The sequence below is a fragment of the Hylobates moloch genome, unplaced genomic scaffold (genome assembly GCF_009828535.3).
Source record: "Hylobates moloch isolate HMO894 unplaced genomic scaffold, HMol_V3 SCAFFOLD_5, whole genome shotgun sequence".
Classification (NCBI taxonomy): domain Eukaryota; kingdom Metazoa; phylum Chordata; class Mammalia; order Primates; family Hylobatidae; genus Hylobates; species Hylobates moloch.
Window position 1 is genome coordinate 144,921,422 of NW_026652280.1, and position 25,332 is coordinate 144,946,753.

At 36.9% G+C, this 25,332-nt stretch overlaps 1 protein-coding gene and 1 pseudogene across 3 annotated transcripts in view; both read right to left on the reverse strand.

The window, feature by feature from the left end:
• The window catches only part of ADGRL2 (adhesion G protein-coupled receptor L2), a 696,353-nt gene that overhangs the window by 595,761 nt on the left and 75,260 nt on the right, over positions 1-25,332 (reverse strand). The gene's annotated exons all lie outside the window — the stretch shown is intronic.
• The window catches only part of LOC116467981 (heterogeneous nuclear ribonucleoprotein A3-like), a 152,007-nt pseudogene that overhangs the window by 22,415 nt on the left and 104,260 nt on the right, over positions 1-25,332 (reverse strand).

Consider the following 25,332-nt stretch of genomic DNA (forward strand, 5'->3'; position numbering starts at 1 on the left):
TATTAATAGTCATCTTGATTTGTTTACTCTTCTATTGTAATTGAATTAAAGATAAGGAGATGCCACATATCTTTTAGGTGGAATTAATAAGAATGCACATGAAAGAAATGATAATTTTGATGGAAGAGTAAGAAATTAAGGAAAAGGAAGAAGAGATCTAAATCTCCACCTGGAGAAATATATTAGTTTGAGGAAATTTAAAACGACTATTTACCAGAATATGGATTAAAAAGTTAACTATATTGAAAGTAATTAACATTTTGAAACGCTTACTTCCATTGCTTTATACTTATTCAAAGTTACTGAGTGAAGTGACTGAGAGCTTAAGTTCTGGCTTTGAATCTGAGCTTTGCCTCTTACTAGTTGTTTGTCTTGGTCCAATAACATCCTTACGCCTCCATGTCCTCATATATAAAATGTGATTAAAAACTCATTAAAAAACCTTCTTCATCGGTTTATTATGAAGATAAATTGATTAAATATTGGGAAGTTCTTGAAACAGTATCTGGGACATACTAAACACTATGCAAGGGTTTATTATAAAACATTCTCATTTAATTTTCACAGGAACTTTCTACGATACAAACATTATTTTCCTTTTAAAGTAAAGATAACCGGGGCTTCAAAGTTGATCACCTTGCCTAAGATCATACAGCTAGTAGATGGCGGCAAGGTGGTTGGTATGCTGTATATCTGATTCTGGGGTCACAGCTTCACCATGCTGTAGAGTGAACTCATATTTAACTACCAAGTAAGAAACCGTAATCAGATCTTCTGATAAAAATCAAAGACGCCCGGGTGAGGTGGCTCATGCCTGTAATCCCAGCACTTTGGGAGGCTGAGGTGGACGGATTACGAGGTCAAGAGATCGAGACCAGCCTGGCCAACATGACAAAACCCTGTCTCTACTAAAAATACAAAAATTAGCTGGGTGTGGTGGTGCACGCCTGTAGTCCCAGCTACTCGGGAGGCTGAGGCAGGACAACCACCAGAACCTGGGAGGCAGAGTTTGCAGTGAGCCGAGATCATGCCACTGCACTCCAGCCTAGACAACAGAGAGAGATTCTGTCTCAAAAAAAAAAAAAAAAGAAAGAAAAAATCAAAGACATTGGCTTTACTGACTACCATCTCTCTCTGTCATCCTAGGAAGAGTGGTAGATAAATGTACAAATATAGAAACGTATACACTGCAGAATGTATGTAAATGTGCATTTTGACACCTTTAAATTTTAAACCTTTTTTCCAAGAGTACCCACTTATTATTTGATAATAACACTACTTTTGATATGCCAACCTAGAGGTACCATCATTAAAGAAAAAGTGTTATGGCCAGGCACGGTGACTCACGTCTGTAATCCCAGCACTTTGAGAGGCTGAGGTGGGTGGATCACCTGAGCTCAGGAGTTTGAGACCAGCCCGGCCAACACTGTGAAACGCCATTTCTACTAAAAATACAAAAATTAGCTGGGAGTGATGGTGTGCACCTGTCCCAGCTACTCTGGAGTTTGAGGTGTGAGAATCACTTGAACCCGAGAGGCAGAGGTTGCAGCGAGCTAAGATTGTGCCACTGCACTCCAGTCTGGGCAACAAAGGGAGACTCTGTCTCAAAAAAACAAAACAAAACAAAACAAAACAAAACAAAAAACAAGGAAAAGTGTTACGTACATTCCAATAGTCCCTTTTTCTTTTTATTGTTACTATTCTGGGATTAATTGTTGTTACCAAGGTCATCTCATCAAGGACATCTTCCAAGATTTGTCTGAGTAGGTAAAGACCTGTTGGTTAGGCCTTCTTTCAACTGAGTGAACCTTTCCATTCTACGCTTGTCACAGTTTTTATTACATATTTTAATAAAAGGTTGTTTGCAAAGTGAGTGTCTTCTCCACTATACTGAAAGCTCCATGAATGTAAGAATTATTTGTGGTTTGCTTATTCTTTTATCTCTGGCACCTAGCATGGTGTTCAGCATGAAATGAGATAGCTGCACAGTCAACGTTTGCCTTATTAATCCACAAAACTCTCTGGCTTCTGATAGGCTGTTTGCGAGTGATGGTGGGAGTCTGAATAAAGACTGGTGCACATGCACGGCATGTTGGAGGCTGTGAGAACAAGAATGCTCTGTGGACAATGCTGTTTCAGGGTCGTTTCAAATAGAAAATATGCACAAAAGATAATACTAAGAAAATGGAAGACAATAGGAAAAACAAGGTCAACTTAAGAGAAACCTGAGTTATTTTGTTTCAGAGGAGGGTAGGAAGTTCAGGAGGAATTTTTGTTTTGTTCTGTTTTGCACAGTAGTTGTAGCAGTTTTGAGTTGATTCTCTTTCTGAAATGTTATTGAAATAAGCTGGCTACGGTTAAACCTATAGGTTAGAATAATGTATACCAAGAGAGTTGATGGCAGCAGTAATATCACCTTTATATGGTGGATTCTCTTGGTATGTATCAAAGAATCATCACCCAGTGACCCCTGGGTGCAGGAACTTGTATGTGATTAATCACGGAAGCACTTTCTCTGTTGAACTCTGGAGAGAAGTTTCTGTACTCAGCAGGTGGAATAACATACTAGGGAGCCTGGCAGGCAGAGTGGCATATTTCCTCCTGACCTCAATTTCCCAGCCATGGTGCTGTCTGTTTGTTCGTAAGAGCACTAGGCTAAGAAAAACAGCAAGGATCCTTTCAGGACCCCATAGTATAGGGAGATAGTGATCTTCTCATTTAGTCAAGTAAAGAGGGTAGATTTCGGTGGTATTTGAGAAAGAAGGAAGATAGACTAATTTGGCTACCTGTTTTAAAAGGAGGTATGCCATCTGCTAAATCTTTCCTTACCAATTTATGTCCATTTAGTTTACATCTCTTGGAATTGCAAAACAAACAAACAAACGAACAATTACTAATTTTAATCCTTTAGAGGGAAATCTTTATTCCCATTCTTTTGTTCTCTATGGCTGAACAAGTTATTATCTTTAAGGAGAGGATGTTTCTAGATATATAAACAGAATATACACATTTGAGGCCAGGCGCGGTGGCTCACGCTTGTAATCCCAGCACTTTGGGAGGCCGAGGCGGGCGGATCACGAGGTCAGGAGATCGAGACCACGGTGAAATCCCGTCTCTACTGAAAATACAAAAAAAAAAAATTAGCCGGGCGTGGTGGCTGGCGCCTGTAGTCCCAGCTACTCAGAGAGGCTGAGGCAGGAGAATGGCGTGAACCCGAGAGGCGGAGCTTGCAGTGAGCCGAGATTGCGCCACTGCACTCCAGCCTGGGCAACAGAGCGAGACTCCATCTCAAAAAAAAAAAAAAGAATATACACATTTGGGCTTATTTTATTTTGAAGTTAAAAGTTAAAAATGGGACACACTTATGTGGGTTTTATTCCTCTTAACAGATAACCCCCTAATGCACAGTGAGTTTGAACAGGCATCTGGAAAAGATGCGCTTAGTGACTTCAGGGACAACTGAGACATTTCCTGAGGTTGACTGGCTGAAAAAAATTTCTTAGAAATCAAGCACTCTCATAAACATGCAAAATGAGGAGGACAGAGCAAGATGGTCAACTAGAAGCTCCTAGCACTCATCTCCCCAACAAAGACGGCCAAAACAACAAATAAACTATATTTTAATACAATAACTAAAGGACAGTGCCGGCATACATTAAAGAAGCTACAGAGAGCCTGGAGAGCACAGAAACTCAGCATGGCCACATAGAGAACAGAAGGAAGTACCTGGCCTCCACCACACATCTTCCCACAGCTGGGATCAGCTGGGAACCAGGAGGAACTTCTCCCTACAGGGAGCAGGTAAGCAAGAGGATCCCAGTTGCCCCAAGCAGTACCTTGGACAACTACAGTCTTCAACACTGGGGTCCCCTGCCCGTGTGAAGTCCAGGCAGCTGAGGGAGCTGCCTGGGTATGAAGCAGCACCAGGCATCCCAGAACAGTCTCATCCCTCCATGCCTGAGCTGAAGTGGTACTGCCTCCTGGAGAAACAATACTATGGCCACCCAGAGCAAGTACATTGGCCACCACCTTCCTGGTGCCAAAGCTGAAGCAGTGCCCTGACACGAGGAAGCTATGCCTTGGCTGCCCAGAGTGGCTGCAAATCCTAGTACCTAAGCTAAAGTAGCACCCTGCCTCCTGAGGAAATGGTACCTGAGCTGTTCAGAACAGCCACACTCCTGGGCCTGAGTTGAAGAAGGCACATTCTTCCCTGAGAAAATGTTGCCTTCCTTGGCCAAACTGAACAGCTATGCATCCTAGGGCTGAGCTGATGCAGTACCTCACATCCCTGGGAAACACAGCGCTGGCTGAGCTAAGACATCTCACCCTAAAGGCCAAATAACTCTAGTACTCTACTTCCCTGGAGCTGGACCCACTTCCTAGAGTCTGAACTGCTGAGATACCCTTCTTTCTAGGGAGCGGAGTCATTGCCATGCTGCTCCCTGGGGCCCAAAAGACAGCTGTGTCCAGCCATTCTGGGGTACTTGCTGCTGCTGCACCTGGACTAACAGAGTCTAGGATACAGCTGAGCTTCACTATTTCAGGGTCTAGAATCACCACTATGTAGCACCTCATCCCCTGTGACCCACATTGCCACTGAGACTTACTGGCTCAGGTTCCTCAACTACAGCCATACCCTGCTCCCCAGGCCCAAACCTCCAGAACACACTTTCTTCCCTAGAGTTGGCCCAGTACTGTTTCCAGTCTCCCAAGGGTAAAATCACAGTTACAATCCAGCTTCCAGGGCCTGAGCTTCTAGGCAGTGCCTTAGAGTCACAGATCCTGGCTCTGTGGGCAACCTACATTCATCTCTGCCACAGACAGCAAACTTGAATCCCAAAGTCCAGGTGCTACCATAGGTTCACAGACGCTTAGTCTTGACACGGGCCCCAAAGATGTTCCTAGTGCCTGCACCTGGAACCCAGCGCTGCTGCAGTTGCTTGTAGGTCATGTCAGACCAGACAAGTGGCATACCCTAAGATAAGACTTTCCACTGGGGGGAAATGGGAACAGAAGGACCCCCCCCAAAGCCCTTACCACTGAGGAACTTAATCACCTATGCTACCAGCACCACTGCCACAGACTTCTATAGCCTAGACCACTGAGGCATGCACAGTTATTGTTAATGTTGAATATAGCTTAAGAACACCATTCTGTCTACCTGGAAAAATAGTCACTATACCTTTCCCAACCAGCAACCTAAAACCTAACTGCAAGTGAAAGTCATTCTCTACAAAAGCTGCTGTAGAAAGTGTGGAAGAAGTTATTGCTCCACCAGATGCACAGACATCAACATCAATACAGGGCTACAGGAAACATGAAAAAGCAAGGAAGTGTAATACCACCAAAAATATATAATAACTGTCTAGTTACAGATCCAATGAAAAGGAAACTATGAATTGCTGGAAAAGGAATTAAAGATAATAATCTTAAGGCAACTCAACAAGATATAAGAAAATACAGACAGGCAATTTAACAAAATCAAGAGAACAATTCATAATATGAACAAGAAATGTAGCAAAGAGATAGCTATCAAAAGACCCAAACAGAAATTGTGCAGCTGAAGAATTCAGTGAATGAAATAAAAAATATAATAGACATCTTCAGCAGCTGACTTGATTAAGCAGAAGAATGAATCTTTGAACTTGAAGATGGGTCATTTGAAATTACTCAATCAGAAAAAAAAAGGAAATAAGAAAGAAAAGTAGCGAAGAAAGCCCACAAGACTTATGCGATACCACTAAGTGAACAACTATTTATTAGTATTATGGAGTTCTAGAAGGAAGAGAGATGGAAAAGGGCGTAGAAAACCTATTTAATAAAATTATAGCTGAAAAATCCCCAAATCTCAACAGAGATATTGATATGGTTTGGATTTGTGTCCCCACCTAAATCTCATGTTGAATTGGAGGAGGAGCCTGGTGGGAGGTGATTGGATCATGGGGTGGATTTCCCCCTTGTTGTCCTCATGATCATGAGTAAGTTCTCATGAGATCTGATAGTTTTAAAGTGTGTGTCACTTCCTCCATCTCTCTCTCTCTCTTTTGCTTTGCCATGGTAAGATGTGCTTGCTTCCCCTTCACCTTCCACCATGATTGCAAGTTTCCTGAGGCCTCCTAGTCATGCTTCCTGTTAAGCTTTGGGAACTGTGAGTCAATTAAACCTCTTTTTTTCATAAATTAGTCAGTCTCAGTTCTTGATAGTAGTGTGAAAACAGACTAATACAGATATGGACATTCAGATTCGGGAAGCTCAAAGTTCCTCAAATAGATTCAACCCCAAAGATTCTCTATAAGGCATATTATAGTCAAGTTGTCAAAAGTAAAAGACAGAGAGAATTTTTCAAAACAGTAAGAAAAAAGTGTCAAGTCACGTGTAAGAAAATCTCCATTAGACTATCAGCAGACTTCTCAGCAGAAGTCTTACAGACCAGGAGACAATTGGGTGATATATTCAAAGTGCTGAAAGAAGAAGAAAAAGAAAGAAAAACCAACTGCTAACCAAGAAGTATACTCGGTAAAGCTACCCTTCAGAAATGAGGGAGAAATAAAGTATTTCCCAGACAAGCAAAAACTGAGGGAATTCATCACCACCAGACCAGCCTTGCAAGAAATGCTTAAGACAGTCCTACATATGGAAGGAAAAAGATGATAATCACACCACAAAAACATGCAAAAGTATAAAATTCACTGGTAGAGCAGATCGATAGAGAAAAAAAAGAGAAAAGAATCAAGCACTTTCACTATAGGAAACCACCAAACTGCAATGATTTAAATGGGAGAAAAGAAAAACAAATGAAAGATATAAAAACAACCAGGAAACAACAAAGTGACAGGAGTAAGTCCTCACCTATCAATAACAATCTTAAATGTAAACAAATTAAATTCCTTACTTAAAAGTTATAGAGTGACTGAATGTATGAAAAAACATGACTCAGCTATATGAAAAAAAAACTTGTGTCACTCTGTAAAGACACAAATAGACTGAAAATGAAGGGATGGAAAAAGATATTCCAAGCAAATGGAAACCAAAAGTAAGCAGAAGTAGCTATACTTATATCAGATAAAACAGATTTTAGGTAAAAAAATGTAAAAAGAGACAAAGAAGGTCATTATATAAAGGGATCCATTCAGCAAGAGGATATAACAATTACAAAAATTTATGCACCCCGAAGCCAAGCACCCAGATATATAGAGCAAATGTTATTAGCCTAAAGGAAGAGACAGATTCCAGTACAATAATAGATGGGGACTTCAACATCCCACTTTCAGCATTGGACAGATTATCTAGACAAAAAAATCAACCAAGAAACCTTGGATTTAAACTGCATTTTAGACAAAATGTACCTAATACCAGACATTTACAGAAGTTTTTATCCAACAGCTGCAGAATACACATTCCTTTTATCAGCACATCAAACATTCTTCAGCATAGACCACATGTTAGGCTGCAAATGTCTCAACAAATTTAAAAGAATTGAAATAATAACAATTATCTAAAAAAGAAAAGACCCAAATAAATAAAATCAGAAACAAAAAAAGAGACATTATAAGGGCTGGGCGCAGTGGCTCATGCCTGTAATCCCAGCACTTTGGGAGGCCGAGGTGGGAAGATCACAAGGTCAGGAGATCGAGACCATCCTGGCTAACACGGTGAAACCCCGTCTCTACCAAAAATACAAGAAATTAGTCTGGTGTGGTGGCGGGTGCCTCTAGTCCCAGCTACTCGGGAGGCTGAGGCAGGAGAACGGTGTGAACCCAGGAGGTGGAGCTTGCAGTGAGCAGAGATTGCACCGCTGCACTCCAGCCTGGGCAACAGAGCAAGACTCCATCTCAAAAAAAAAAAAAAAAAAAAAAGGAGACATTATAACTAATACCACAGAAATACAAAGAATCATTAGAAACCATTATGAATAGCTCTATGTCAACATGTTGAAGAACCTAGTGGAAATGGATAAATTCCCGGACACATAAAACCTACCAAGATTAAACCAAAAATAAATAGAAAACCTGACCAAATTATCACAAATAACAAGATTAAATCAGTAATAAAAATAAAAGCCCATCAAAGAAAAGTACAGGACCTGATGGCTTCACTGCTGAATTATACCAAACATTTAAAGGAGAATGAAAACCAATTGTTCTTAAACCTTTTGAGAAAACTGAAGAGGAAAGAATTCTTCCAAAATCACTATATGAGGCTAGCATTACTAGGATATCAAAATCGGACAAGAACACAACAATCAGAGAACACTAGAGGCCAATATCCCTGATAGACATATATGCAAAAATCCTCAACAAAATACTAGCAACCCAAATTCAGCAGCACATGAAAAAGCTATTCAACATGATCATGTGGAATTTATCCCAGGGATGCAAGGATGATTCAACATACACAAATCAATAAACATGATAAATCACATAAACAGGATAAATAATCTCAATAGATGAAGAAAAAGCATTTGATAAAATTCAGTATCCCTTCATTATAAAACCCCTCACAGATTAGTTATAGAAAGAATGTACTTCAACGCAATAAAGACCATATATGATAAACCCACAGTTAACATCTGAACTGAAAAACGCTGAAAGCTTTTTCTCTAAGAATTTGAACATGACAAGGATGCCCGCTCTCACCACTCTTGCTCAATACAGTACTGAAAGTCCTAGCCACAGGAATCAGGCAAAAGAAAGGAAACAAGAGCAACCCAAGAGGAAAAGACTAAGTAAAACTTTCCTTGTATGCAGGAACATGGTCATATATATAGAAAACCCTAAAAGCTCTTAACAAAAAGCTGTTAGAACCAATAACCAAATTTAGTAAAGTTGCAAGATACAAAATTAACATGCAAAAATCAATAGCATTTGTATACACCAACAATGAACTAGTGAAAAAAGAAATCAAGGAAGCAATCTCATATCCAATAGCTACAAAATCATTACCTGAGAATACATTTAACCAGAGGTAAAAATCTCTACAAGGAGAACTAAACACATTGATGAAAGAAATTGTAGAGGACACAAAAATGGAAAGACGTCCCATGCTCATGTATTAGAATTAACATTGTAAAAATGACCATACAACCAAAAGTGATCTATAGATTCAATGCAATGCAATGAGATTGCATAGGAAAAAATCCTAAAATTAATATGGAACCTCAAGAGACTGTGAATAACCAAAGCAATCTTGAGCAGAAAGGATTGCCAGAGCCATCACACTATCTGACTTCAAAATATACTGAAAAGCTAAATAACATGGTACTAGCATAAAAACAGACACACAGATGAATAGAACAGGCTTGAGAACCTAGAAATAAATTCACATATTTACAGCGAACTGATTTTTGACAAAGTTGCTAAGAACATTTATTAGACAAAAGTCAGTCTCTTCAATAAATAGTCTGGGAAACTGGATATTCATATGCAGAAGAATGAAACTAGACCCCCATCCTTCACTGTATACAAAAGCTAACTCAAAATGGGTTAAAGATTTAAATGTAAACACTGAAACTATAAAACTACTAGAGGAAAACGTAAGGGAAACCACTTCAGGACATTGGCCTGGACAAAGATTTTATGGAGAAGACCTCAAAAACACAGCAAGAATAGACAAACGGGTTATATCAAACTGAAGTGCTACTGCACAGCAAAGAAAGGAAACAATCCACCAAGTGAAGAGACAACCAGCAGAATAGGAGAAAATATTTACAAAGTATTCATCTGACAAAGGATTACTAACCAGAATATGCAAGGATCTTGAACAACTAAATAGCAAAAACTTGACAAACCCCCAAATAATCTCATTTGAAAATAGGCAAATGAGTTGAATAAGCATCTCTCTCAAAAAAAAAGACATACATGTGGCCAAGAAGTATAGGAACAAAATGCTCAACATTACTAATCCTAAGGGAGATGCAAATCAAAACCACAGTGAGATATCATCTCACCCCAGATAGAATGGCTATTATCAAAGAGACAAAAAATGTCACACCTGTAATCCTAGCACTTTGGAAGGCCAAAGTGGGTGGATCACTTGAGGCCAGGAGTTCAAAACCAGCCTGGCCAACACGGTGAATACCCATCACTACAAAAAATATAAAATCATCTGGGCGTGGTGGCTGGGCGTGGTGGCTGGGCATGCTGGCACACACATGTAGTCCCGGCTACTCAGAAGGCTAAAGCATGAGAATTGCTTGAACCTGGGAGGTGGATGTTGCAGTGAGCTGAGATCGTGACACTGCACTCTAGCCAGGGTGACGGAGCAAGATTTGTCTAAATAAATAAATAATTAATTTATTTATTTAAAAAAAAGAGACAAAAAGTACCAAATGCTGGTAAGAATGGTAAGAATGTAGAGAAAGGAGAACTCATATAGTGTAGCCATTATGGAAAATAGCATGCTGGTAAGAATGGTAAGAATGTAGAGAAAGGAGAACTCTTATGTAATGTAGCCATTATGGAAAATAGCATGAAGGTTCCTGAAAAAAATTCAACTAGAAATACCATATGATCTGGCAATCCAACTACTGAGTATATATCCAAACAAAGGCAATCAGTATATTGATGAGATACCTGCACTCCCATGTTTGTGGCAGCACTATTCACAATAGCCAAGATATGGAATCAACCAAAGTGCCTAATGGCAGATAATGGATAAAGAAATGTGGTATATATACACAACAGAATAATATTCAACCATACAACAGAATAAAACCCTGTCATTTGTGGCAACATATATAAGCTTGGAGGACATCACATTAAATAAAATGAGCCAGTCACAACAAGATAGATACCATATGTTCTCACCCAGATGAAGAAGCCAAAAGAGTTGATCTCACGGAAGTAAAGATAGAATAGTGGTTACCAGAGGCTGGGAAGGGTACAGGAGGAGGGGGGATAGACAAAGTTTGTTTAGTGGATGCAAAATTACAGCTAAATAGGAAGAATGAGTTCTAGTGTTCTATAGCACCATATAGTGACTATAAATAACAATTTACTGTATATTTTCAAATAGATGAAGAGTGGATAAGAGATTTGTCAATTAGTCAGACTCTATAATAAATAATAACACATATATAATAAATGACAAATCCTTAACAAGAAATCTATGGCACCCATTATATTTGATAGGAGAAAGTGTAGAGCTACTCAAACTTGCATTTTTTAAAAAAACAGGCAACTACATATTGTAATTCCATTTTAAAATAGAAAATAGACATCTATATATTGATGTATGCAGTAAAACTCTAGAAAGAAGTGAAAATGTTTTATATTTTTCCCTGAAGGGTGTTAGGATCATGGATGATATCTTTTTTCTTGTTACCTTCAAATATCAGTAAATTCCACAATAAGCATGTTAATACTTTCATATTCAGAAAAACAATGAATTACTCTTATTCTGGGAGAAAAAAGCAAAAAAAAAAAAAAAAGCAAGACAATGGTATTAGCATAGTAGATGTTCAACTATTATTTGGTTAAGGTTTATTTACTATATGGTGTAGATTCCTTGTTTATTATTCTCATGCATTTATTTGGCACAACCTTTCTTAGTATTAAACTTTGGCTAGGTGATTGTATAGGGGTCTTACACGGTAGCATCCTCCTACCTCTTGATTCACACATGCCTCTCGTTGGCATTTCTTCCCTGCTGCTAAATTAAAACAAGACAACAATGCTTAAGTAATTAAGGGAGAGGAATATTGTAGAATCTTCTCTTCTTACTAGAAAGTTAAGCTGGCATAGGATTTATTTAGAGAACAATAAGAACAGGAACTGTTAGCTGTAGAGGGCCTCATATATGAAGTAATTGGTGTTTTACTTAATGTTCTTGAATGCCTCTCATGAAATTCTACATATGTACAATGCTTTTTTTTTTTTTCCCCTGGGGCATGGAGTTTTGTGTGTTATCTGAATCTTCTACAAAACCAGGCTCTATTCACGAATCTCATCCCTACCCCAAAGTGATAGAGGCAACTGGGGATGTTTAAATATCACTTGGTGAGAATTTCTGATTTCTAAAAAATATAATTGCTAATAGAATTTTTACCATCCAATTTATCTCCTCTCTAATGAGAGAGTAGGGAACTAGTTATATTTTCTTTTTTCCTCTTTTCTTTTGTGATGTTAGATCTCCATTGGAGAGAAAAGAACAAACAGCTGGAACTAACAACCATTTGGAAACATCAACAATGTTGAAATTTACACTCTCATGTGCAGATGTTATCAATCAAAAAAGTGTGTACAAACAATGAAAGAGGAAAGGAATTTTATGGAAGTATGGTTTGGTTGGATGGGGCACAAAAAGTTACAATTATTATTTTTCAGAAAAACATTGTGAATCAATAAGATGAGATGGATTATATTAGAGCAAGACTTTGCAGGAGATTTTGTAACTCAGTGATAGATACAGTCTATACTAGATGACTGACTTTATGAAACAGGTATAGTTTTACCCACACTGCATTATATAAGAAAGAGAGGCTGAACTAATAAAAAGAAACTTTGCCAGTTGGCATTCTATTTCCCATTGGATTTCAAGATCATAGTCAAACACATATCTCCCTAATACTATTGGGCATGGTCTCTTAATAATATGCTTCCAGCAGAGAGGTTGGGCCAAGTCTTTCATTGCTAATTTATTTCCTGCTTATCTAATGGAGATTGGTTAATCCAAGTATGGCATTTTGGGATGTAGGATTAGACTAATACTACTCTAATATAGATAATTTTTTTTTCTTCCTTGGGGCTCTATCTGTCAAGCTGGCTCCTTTGTTAGCATTAGCATGTTCCTCCAGCATAATTTAGCAGAAATTGGTAAAAATAGATGAGACTTAGTATCCATAAAGACCCTAAGGCGGCAAAGTTACATCGGAAGGCAGGTATAAAACATAAATATTTCAAATATATTCAAAACCTTCCTCCTGAAATAAACTTTATTTCTATTCATGGCATCTAGGCAGGAGGTTTCTTTTTAAGCTCAGAAAATGTTGGGTTTTTTTTTTTTTTTTTTTTGTGAGGATGGAGTAGGAGGAAGGGTGAGAGGCGTATATTTGGTGCTTTTTTACACATGGTGTAGAGATAGCAATATTATCCATATTTCAAAACACCCTTTACCTGTGGAGGCAGTACAGTATAATGGTTGACAGTATGGACAATAGAATTAGACAGACCTGGACTTAAATCGAGCTCATTAGTTGCAAGTCGTATGGTTTTGTGACTTACCTTCTCCCATGCTTCATGCTCCTCATAAGTAAACTGGAGATAATGCTTGTCACGGACGTTAGTCAGACATCCGTAACGTGGGCACAGTAAGATGGCGCCGGTTCTGGGTTCTTCACCCCCGGTTCCCGGTTCTCCACCCCGCGAGCCCGCCAAGAGAAGGCCAATCAGGGAAGAACACCTCCTGCCTTTTACTCAAACCCCACCCCTAAGCCAATCACCGATGCCAACGTAGCCCCACTGAGTATAAAAACTCAGCGCCTCAGCGGCTCGCCCCTTCTTCCTTCCTTCTCCTCCTCCGTGTGGTGTCGCCTTGGTGCCTCCAATAAAATCTCTTGACCGCGACCAGCGTGTCTTTGGTTTGAGCCCGATCGGGTCCGACTCTTTCAACGGAAATTAAATATGACGGTACACATAAAGCACATAGTAGGTAAAGTACTTATAGTGGTAAGGATTTAATAAATGGTAGTACTTAATATTTTTATTATATTAGATGTATGCATTTCAAAGCTTCATTGACCAGAGTGAAATACTTGTGCCCAGATAGCCTCCATTTCTTATTTCCAGAAAAGAAAGCCAGAATGGTGTCTCTTGATCAGAGAAAAGACACTAAGTAGCATTTAGTGAGGCACAGGTTTGGGGAGTGAAGTGTAAGTGGCTAAATTGTCAGATGTTAGTCTGAAATTACCATAGACAGACATTTGCAAGGATAAACCTCTGCTGTGTTCAAAGGGCACATAAAGATAAATAAAGGAGCAAAGGACTTGCTAGAGAGGTAAAAATAGAAAGATAAATCCTTCCTTTATTTTAGAGAAAAAAATATGTGAGCCACAGATAGGAAATGATTGGAAAACACATACAAACTGAAGTTTATTTGCCAAATTCTCTTTTTTTTCCCCTATAGAAAACAGTTCCTGAAAATGCCTAGAGAAGCACTGCATACATTGGTAGAGAGAGCAGCAGCTCTAGTTCATATTTTCAGTGTTTACATTACAATAGTAAAATCGCAGAGCAGCTCTCCTATGCCAGCACTTGCTACAGTGGTGTTGCAATTGACGTTAGCACGGCAGTCTCTAGGCCTTCTGTAGCACAAGTGCCACAAGCAGAAACCACATGTCACTCCTATATGAACAGTCCGGAGTACAGGATAAGTGCTCAAAAAATGAGTTTGCTGCATCAATGAATCAATTTTGGTGAGTTTCAGATAAGGGCATTTATTTATCTCATTTGTTAACAAGCTTGATTGCCTGTTACACTTCAAACAGCACATGCTAAACTAAAGCTTAAAATGAATTTCTAACTCAGTAGTTACCAAATGGTTTTAGTGTGAGGATCTTCTTTAAGTGTCAAAAGTTTCCATGAGTGTTTGTATTTGAATTATCTTTTGATTGAGAAAATACATGACACAGCAGCTGCAAAAGCAGTTCCCACATATACTCAAAGCTGCTAATGTAATAGGTGTGTGTGGCAGCATCTTTGTAGTAGAAAAACAATTGAAAACAGGTTATGAAAACATAATGAATGTCCATCCACAGTGGATTGGTTAAATAAATTTTGTTGCATTCATCTAATGAAATACTTTGCAGTACCAGAAAAGAAGATGGTAGATCAATACGTACTGATACAGTAACATGTCCAAGGTATATTAAGAGAGAAGATCAAATTGCCATATGGAATGTACAGTATTATTCCCTTTCTGTATGAAAAACTACATAAATCTATTAGGATAGGTATGGAAAAATTCTGGAAGAACATACAATAAATTGAAACAAATGATAGGAGGGAGGGCATTTACTGTTCACATTATTATCTACTACACTATTTGAGCTTTCCTGTCATAAGCATGAATCATTTGTATCTTAAAAATTAAAATTGCATATCTATGCATGTATTACATTTCTCTCTATCCATATCTTCACCTTAATACCAATATGTTCTACTAATGGCTAATATTTGGTTCGTGCCTTTTTGTGCAGACCATTTGCAATTATTCTGCAGCTCTCCCAAGTTTCTTCAGTCAGTAGAAGGAACATCACTCTTACACAGTATTCATAACTCTTTTACGTTTTTCAACAAAACCAACTAACCAATCAGTGGGTTTCAAAGGTTTGCTACATGCACCATTCTTTGCTCATGCTCATAAAATATTAATATTATAAGAAAACTCAATATTAGAATGGGTAAAAGCAGAACTCTTCTGGTTGCCTTAAGAACGAAGTTTCAGAATTTCTCTTCTTCCTTGTTTTCCTCACTTCCAGCCTACAGTGAAGTGAGTGGTAGAAAGGTGAGGAAGAGGAATCCATAGAATATTTAAGACCATTACCTCAACCTGTATTATCAGATCGTTTGGTTAGGAGATTTATTCAAGCTCAAACAAGCTACAGAGTTGGGATTAAAAGTCAGATTAGCAGACATGGAATTTTGTATATATAGCTTCTTTCTCTCTTTTTTGTTTTTTAAATTAAATCTATGTTTCTCTGATGTAGTTTCTTTTTAGCCTTATAGTAGGTCCACACTGCAAGAAATGCAGGAACCATGCTTTGCTCATCTCTCCGACCACTCCCACCCAGTGCCTAACAGAGTATTTTGTATTTTAGATAAACAACAAATATGCAGTTAATTAGTGGTATTTGTGGTTGAATTATATTGAATAGGTTAGATGACTTTCCCAAGACCATTCAGCAGGTAAATGATACATGGGACCCATGCTTGAAACTCCATTCCCAATCCAGGCCTCTTTCAATAATACCCGAAATCATTCGTTGCCTGTGTCATTTGCCACCTGTCATTTAATTTAACTTTAATTTATCTATAACCCTAAATTTCTTTCTATGCTATTGTTAACTTTTTAAACTTCTTTGAAATTTAGGAAAAATATTAAGCCATTTTTCAGTATCTCCCTCTATGCATCTCTTCATTAATATCTCTTTCAGCTCATTTTCTAGAATTTCTTCATATTATTATAACTCAAAATTATTTTGTCTTTTTATTTACTTGTTTTGGATATGACTCTGACTGGAATATAATCTCTATTAGGAAAGAGACCTTGTCTCCATTGTTTACAGGACCTCTCTTTTTAATAATGGTTACATTGCTGAATGTTGAGTAGTTCAGTAAAGGTTATATTATTCAGAGGGATTTTCATGCTGAAAACAACAAAAAATACTGTATTAAAAACGTTTTCTTAAGCACATCTAAGGGATGACAAAATAGTAAAGTCTACAGGACAAAATCAATGAAAAGGTGGGGATCCAGAGAAGCAAGTTGAGAATGTAGTGCTTAAGTTGCCTTTGCCGCAGGGGTATTTTTGAATGCTATCAGATTCGAGCTACGGTTTTGGCAGACTCTTTGGGGGTCTTCAAACAAGGGACTGTAAAAGACCATCTACCTACATTGAGCTGGGGCCCCAAAAAGCCCCAATTCTCAAAAGATGAGGGAATCAGTAATAAGCATATCTCTACTCTTCTATCCTCTGCTTACGGAAGATTGCATTGAGTATCGCTTGGTTCATTCGAGATGTGTTGAAAAATATCACAAAATAGTGCCTTATAAACAATAGAAAGTTATTTCTCACAGGGATAGGTCTGGGAAGTTCAAAATCAAGGTGCTTGCAGATCTGATGTGAGGGCCCACTTCCACATACACGTTTCCTCCTATCTGTGCCCTCTCATGTTGAAAGGGCAAGTGCTCTCCTTTGGGCCTCTTTTACAAGGACACTCACTTATCACCTCCCAAGGCTCCACCACCAAATTCATCACCCTGAAGTTAGAATTTCAACACATTTATTTTGAGGTGGGATGAGGAGTGAGAAGATAAACATTCAGACCATAGTAATTTGGCACATTGAAGAGCAAGAGAGAAGAGAGACAATCAAAGTTGTGGCTGGTATTTTTACTGATTTGCAGCCTTCACTATGAATTGTTTTGGTGGCCCAGGGATCTCTAATCTATGAACTTGATTTGAAAAGATTCCAGACAATTAGTGCCTCTAGGAATCTGGCAGAAATCAACATATATTCTCTCTGGAGGAAGGCACTTCCATGTTAGGCCTCAAGGAATCCTCCTGAATAAATACACACAAAGCACTATGTGTGAAAACCAGGAGAATCATCAGTCAGAAGAGACAGGGCTACAGATTTTAAATGTTGGAATTATCAGTCAGGGGGACTGAAACTATTATTGCTATAATTAAAGAATTAAAAGACAAGTTTGAAAATAGCTGCAAGAAACAGAAGCTATAAAAAGTGACAGAACATTTGAAAAAATGCCACCTTACACATTTTTAGAAAACTTCAGAAAACCAAATTACAACCCAATGAACAGATTTAACAGGACATAAAATGTTGATGATGGTAGGTCAGAGAAATCATTTAGAAAAAGCATTGAGAACTAAAAAGATGGAAAGAAGGGAGGAAAAGGTAAAAATACAGAACATAGAATGAAGAATTCTAGTATGTGTGAGAGTCCCATAGGAGAGTTGAGAGAGGATTAGAAAGAGGTATTACTGGAAGAGAAAAGGACTGAGAATTTTTTTCAGTTGAAGAAAGTAATCCATAAACTCCAGAGGCCACCCGTATTCCCAGGCAGAATTAATAGCGAGAAAGCCATACTACCTACATCATTATGAAACTGCAGACAGCCGAAAGCACAGTGCCTATCATCTAACAATTGGTTGATGAATAACTTCGGATATATAGCAGTTAAAATTGAAGGCTTTGAGGGTAAACTCCCTTGTTTAGTTACATGACATAGGCCAAGTGACCTTTAGTTTCTTCTATAGAAGAGGACAATAACAGTACTTACCTCATACAATTATGGAAAGAAATAAGTATTTAAAGCATGTGAACAGTGCCTTCTATGGAAAACAAATCATATATACAATCTACCTTTTTGGTTATTATATAGAAAATAAAATGATTATTTGGGCAATTGAGCATTTATATATGAAACGTAAAAAAATTTTCCTAATTTTCTAAAAGTTTATGACAGAAGTACTTTGCTGGTATAATCTGCTTCTCTGTGATCTGGAATTATTTTAGAAAAATATTGGTAAATGAAATATCCTGCAAGGTTTGGTGCAGAGTCCAAAAAGCAATAATGATGACAATTAATATTGGTATTTTGTTTTACAAGTCCAGGTGTTTTCACATAACATTCCTTGACTGGCATTGCCAACACTACCGTCTTCTGTAGAGTAGATAACTTTCTGCAGGATCTCAAATAGAAAGCAATACTAGCTAACATTAATTCCAAAATGAGGACCAACTCTCATTAAAGTTAGAACTACACTAAAGTTTTCTTTTAAAAAGCCATGATTGTCTAATATTTGTGACATATTGCCTAACCGTTCTTCAAAGTAGTGGCAAAAGCTTGGTCTCAGTTGTCCCCATACAATGTAAAGTGGATATTGATAGACACCTGTCATTTAATTTAACTTTAATTTCTCTGTAACCTTAAATTTCTTTCTATGCTATTGTTAACTTTTTAAACTTCAAAGAAGTTTAAAAAGTTTACCAGCATTGAAAACAGGTAGAGATGAGGAGAGAGAAATACTTTTGAACTGAGGCTTCTCCTTTGTGATGGTACAGCATATGTTAATACATTTCAGCTGGGAAAAAAAAAAAAGAATAGTAGAGATGATGTAAGATTTAATAGGGTGCAATTTGAAAGTATATTCTATTCATGAGAATGGCAGCAAGAGCTATATTTTATAATGACCATTAATTCAATGAACATGTATTTAGCACCAATTGTTTGCATCAGATTAGTAAAGGACCTTTTAAAGTTAGTACATACAGTACATGTCACACTATTTCTTCTAATGTTTTCTAGCTTGGTAATACATTCTTTTATAAGGCCTGGCCACCAAAAATACAAGGTCCCAGGACAAAGGCAATGCATGATTCTAGATTGTTGCAGAGAAAAATCACTGTGAGTAACAGTATATTCATCTGGTATTGGATGCACATCTGTTACCATGTGACTAACAAATAGGGGAGGAAAAAGAAGCCCGAGGATGTATTGGTGCATAATACAAAAAACACTGCAAGAGAAAGCATTATGGAGGCTAGCGAATAAAACCAATTCAATTGTTACCTTACCACACACCAAGGAATGCTGGTCACCTTTAAAACCAAGGCCAAATCAACTACTCTAAATGGTTTCCTGCTTACTGTGTTTATTCTATTACGTCCTTTATAAAAGAGGCTGTGTCTGTTTTATTTCATTTAGATAGAGGAACAGTCAGATATGTCATTAGATTACCTTTGAATTTGACCTTGTACTTGTCATTTTTTGTGGTAAATAATAGAACTTTTTTCAGGAAAAAGAAATAAAATTCTTTCAAGTTAGAGACATTGAAACCTAATAGATTGCGCTATTTAAACAGAAAACAAATGAGGATTGCGCTGAAGCCATTTTTTTTTTAATTAGCCACAAGTTCCTAAAGGATATTAGACAATTATAGAGACATATCGAGCTATGTGGTCTCAGACTTCAAGTTAACACTTATTTTCCTGGTTTCTAAAGACCTTTCATTTTCTTTAGGAATTATTTCAGGGATCTTTTTGAGTAAATCTTTATGTTTACTTAGCAGCAACTCTAGATTTGAAAACTAGAATTGTTTCCTTGGTTTTTCTTCCAAGGATTCTTCTTGGTATGAATATTGCAGAGCGTCTTTAGTTTTTATGTTAGTTCTTAATGAAATATAGCACATAGTTCATTATCAATGCATCATTAATTCATTTTAAAATTTTTTCTCCTAAATGATCACTATAGCTTTCTCTTATTCCAGGGCAGGGATTCCAGTTTCATTAAGTATTATCTAGGATTTTTTTTTTTTTCCACTCTCCCCAAAACAATGTTTACTAGCCCTGTGTATTAGGAAATATTTCTATGTGCTTTACCTAAGTTACCCTCAGGTTTATTCTTTCCCATTAATATGTCACATGATCTGCCTTTCTCCTTTGATTTCATTTACTTGACAGTAACCAGAAATTGTGATAGATCAAATTTTCACAAATTTTCACATTTCACAAATGCAGTAATATGAACATCTTTCTAGCCCTCATTTTATGCAGCCTTTGGAATATATTACAACTTTGGAAAATACAGCCAGCTCAAAAACTGTATTTTCATGCTAGGCTTATATTCACATGGCTTTATGATTTTTCAGTACTCACCAAGCCTCCAAAGCTGTATCTCGCTAAAGAAAAATAGTGGGTTTTAAATAAACTTACAGGATCATCACTTTTATGTGATCATATAATGAAAGACAATGTGGAAATAGTATTGATAAAATTTAAGTATTCTCTCCAGGTGTGCAGAAGAACAAAGGAATGGAATACTATGTCCCCTTTTTATATATTCATCAAAGACTACCTGACTACAGGCAACATATGTAGAACTGACTACAACTTGATGTCTGGTTGGACAACTGTGAAGGTTATGGTGGCAATTAGGTAATGGTGTTCAAAGTGAATAGGAGGAAGATAAAGTCATTGTTTCATAAGCATTAACAATCAGTAGAGAAGGTAATTTGTCTGAAAATTATTTTTAAAACCTTCTGTACTTAAAGTGAGTGGATAAAATTGATAACTTGGCTGTTCCTTGTACCCTAATCTATTACCAGGTACGTAATGAAATGGCCTTTCTCAGTCACATTTTCAAGCATATATTAGTAATTGTGGATACGCTGTTGTTTAGAGTGTTCTAAATGATCAGAAGGTATTCAAGTGTTTCAGGTCATATACCAGTAAAACTTCCCTAAAAACACATAATGTATAAAATTATCATGATAGTGGCTGAAATAGTACATTCTGATTTCACATCTGTTATAAACCTGTTATTTTACACAATTCAAAGAAAAATGATTCATTTTTTAAAGATAAATTTAAAATGGTGAAAAATTAAATGATAGGTAAAAGCACAAAGAGAAAAGTAGAAATATTTTTTCCTGCCTTCACACACCCACTCCTTTCTATCACCCTCCCCAACCAAGTAATGAGTTTTAAGATTTTTTTCCTCCATATCTTTCTGGCAATTTTCGAGTCACACACATGCGTGCACACACACCCACAAATGCACACCTTTTTTCTATGTAAATGAGATTTACTATACTTCAGCAACCTACTTTTTAATTACCTAAAAACATACTTCCTCATGTACAGGACATATAGACCTCTCTCGTTTTTAAGGGCTGCATAACATGCCATTATATGAGTATATTATAGTTTCTCTAACAAGTTCCTAATGGACAGGTATTTAGATTGTTTCCAATTGTTTTCTATGATAAAGCCCCAATGTGCAGTTTGACATATATCTTTGCACATCTACAGAAAAGCATTCCTAAAAATGAAAATGGAGTGGAGTTTGTGCCTTTTTTAGTTTCGATAGACCTTGTTAGATTTGTCTCCAAATATGTACCAAATTTCTTCCTTTTTTCTTTTTTGAGACAGAGTCTTGCTCTGTCGCCCAGGCTGGAGTGCAGTGGTGTGATCTCGGCTCACTGCAACCTCTGCCTCCTGGGTTTGAGTGATTCTCCTGCCTCAGCCTCCCGTGTACCACGCCTGGCTCTCTGTCTTTTTTTTTTTTTTTGTATTTTTAGTAGAGATGGGGGTTCACTGTGTTAGCTAGGATGGTCTCGATCTCCTGACCTTGTGATCTGCCCACGTTGGCCTCCCAAAGTGCTGGGATTACAGGTGTGAGCCACCGCGCACCCGGCCATCTTTTTTTTTCTAACTAGTAGTTTAGGAGAGATCTTGTTTTCCTAAGACTTGGTCAAGACTGAGTAATATAAAGGCCTTTAAAATTTTGCAGGGTGTATCTATTGCATTCTTGTCTTAATTTGCATTTTTAAAATTATCAGAGAAGTTGAGCTTTTTTGACAAACTCTTTTCTAGAGAAGTTTTTGTTGTTGTTAAGTAAAGACGAATATATAATCACCCGTGGCAGCTGAAATAACGACTCTGTCTCTCTCTCCATCTATTCCTCATTCCGTTCCTCCCTCCCACTTTATGGAATACTTACAACATGAAAGCCTTTTTTTACCTGTTCAATCTATCAATGTGAGTGCTAATTTAAAGCAAATTTTGTATATTTTAAGTGAGATATTTCAGTGGAACCAGCTCAGGTCTATCACTTTGATACACAGGAAAAATCAGTTTAAAAGAAATATGAAAAGAGTTGAGTTTTCCATTTAAAATAACGTTAGAGGAAAAAGCTCTTTTCCTTTATCTAGGCTTTCCTGTAATGTGGTTCAACAAAGACCACTGGAGCAGTGGATGGAAAAAGCATATGATGTGTGTATGAGAACAATAGTGCAAACTTGCGAACTTGTCTACCCTGGAGTATCTCCAAAGACGAAGGCAGTGCCTGATTTGTATGTGCTTAACACACACAGGCTGAATGAACACATGGACAATTGTAAATGCTAGGCATACAAGTAAAACAATTAGAGAGATCTTGCAGGAAGCATCTTGGAAGTTCTTTTTGATAAATAGAAACATTCCCAAATGTTAGTTGAAGTCCTCATGGAGACACTCAACTTTTGTAACTATCAGACTTGCAAGATGGAATGTCTCTCTACACACTTAATAAAAATCTTCCATATTTTCTATTACTCCTAGTAATTCTGAGATCTGAAGATAAGACCAATTGTATCAATCAAAGTTTCTCTTCATCTGTCACTATTTATTTTTGGCTGACTTTCAGCTCAGGCGATGGAAACAGGGTCTTTAAATGCAGTTTTGTCTTTGATCAAACTCATTTCTTAGTTTATGTTCTTTATTTGTCTCTGCTTCCCCCACCCCTCCACGCTTCATAACTTTCTCTTAGTCATAAATTAAATGTTAAAGTTGCTTTTAAAAAAGCGAATACCTACACAATGGCGTGCAATTGAAAATAGTTCATTTTTATCTCTGGCATGTGTGGGTCACCAGGCACACAATATGCCTAACAAGTAGTTAGCTCACAGCAGCTACCCCTATTGTGTGTTAGTCCTTACTTAATGGGCATTCAGATTGTTATTATTTTAAACTCAAATAGCAATAGTAGTCTCAATAATAATGGAATACTGAAAAATCCCGTATGTTCAATCTGGGTGATTTTTAAATTTTAATCAGGCAGAGGAGAACAAAACCTGCATTATGGCGATGAATGTTGATGTGATTTGGTGTGAGGGCGAGGTATTGCTAACTGTTAGTGAACAACAGACTAACTCCCCTGGAAAAATACTATATAATTATGATTATATAATGTATGCCATGCTATGCTTAAAATTATTTGGAACCTTGAAGCACAGAAGGGTTCAGTTAGTCCAACGCTTGGAGAGAATATCTGCAAGATTCTTTCATGTCGATAATTAGTGAAACATTGGAACAAATATTCAGGGAGAAAACTAAACCACTGTTAGACAAAGGAATCACAAACAATGAAGGGCATGACCTCCTTCAGCAAAAATCAGGCCAGGCAAGCTTAATTGTTTTTATATAGGATAAAAGAAGGTGAGTGGGGTTATGGAACAGGACTTCAGGGAAATGTTTGATACAACAATTATTATGTTTAAATTCTTGGATTATAAGTTCATCCTCAGAGTCTTATGAAAAATAATTTACCACAACCACATAAGGTTTAATTTAGGGAGAGAAAACATGATGCAATATTATAAAATCTATTCATCAAAAATGGCAAATCAATGTATTAGAAGAACATAAATAACATGTTTATGTCAAAAGTTACTGAGTAGGAGACAAAATTTCTGCAGACACTCTTCATGAAAATACTGAAAGAAATAGAAGGCTATTTTGCCATTTTTTTTTCCTTTGAGACAAAATCTTGCTGTGTCCCCAAGGCTGGAGTGCAGTGGATCACAGATGACTGCATCCTCAAACTCCTGGGCTCTAGTGATCCTTCCTGCCTCTGTCCTTTGAGTAACTGGGACTACAGGTGTGCCACCATGCCTAGCTAATTTAGGAGGCTACTTCTTAAACAAGGGGAAGATTTTCTAGTTTAAACCAACAGCCATTATTTACTGATCAAAATGAGGAATAAGATTAAGATCCCTACTATCATCACTAATTTTTACTATTATTTAGGGATTTCTGATCAACCAATGTAACATGAACCAAATATAGGGTATAAATTTTGGGAAAAGTTATCCCTGAAGAGTTTTGTAAAGTAAAATATCATCAATTTGACTGACAATATAATTATATTTAATATAAAGCTAGAAATATAATTAAAAGAAGAGATTCCAAAGTACCAACAAAAGGTAAGCAAGGAATAATCTGAAAAAGAAATTCTAAATCATATATAAAGAAAAATTACAAATATAGTTCCAATCTATACAAGTAACATATATAAAGAAAGTTTAGAATTTTATTGAGGTCTATAACACAAGATATTTGAGAACAAAACATAATTGTAAAGGAGATGATGGAACCTCATTTATTTATATATTTCATGTAGTTTCCACATGTATTTATGTGTTTCATGTAATTGAAATAAAATAAGAGTTTGGGAGAAATTTCAATTTTATTTTCCCTACCATTCATTTAAAAAGAATAAACAGTTAAGATTATCAAAGTAAATTTGAAACCACTACCACCACCACCACCAAACACATTATAAGCTTATAATACATAAATGTGTGGTTTTGGAATAAAAATAGACAGCTGAATGGAAAATAATAAATAGTTTAGAAATAGATGTTATTATTTGTAAAAATTCCATGTATGTTAAAGTCATTGTAAGTCAGGAAAATAGAGAGGAGAAGGCTTAGTCAAAAATGGTGTTGGATAAATGGTTAGCAATTTGGAAAAAATCCATGTATTCCCTCACCTCATATTATATTCCAAAATAAGTTCCAGATGGATTAATGTTAAAATAAAATAAAAAAAATCAAACCATTGTTAAACAACAACAAAAAAGAAGTAAATAGCTAGATCTTTGGTTAGAAGACAAATGTAAATTTGCAAAAGGTTAAAAAGTAATCATAAAAATGTGAATAAATTTGGCTTTATAAACATAAAATATCCTTATTTCAAAAAGATACCCCATTCTGTGTTTTTAAAAAGCCCATACACATTAAAAGTGATAGGCACAGGACATGAACTGAA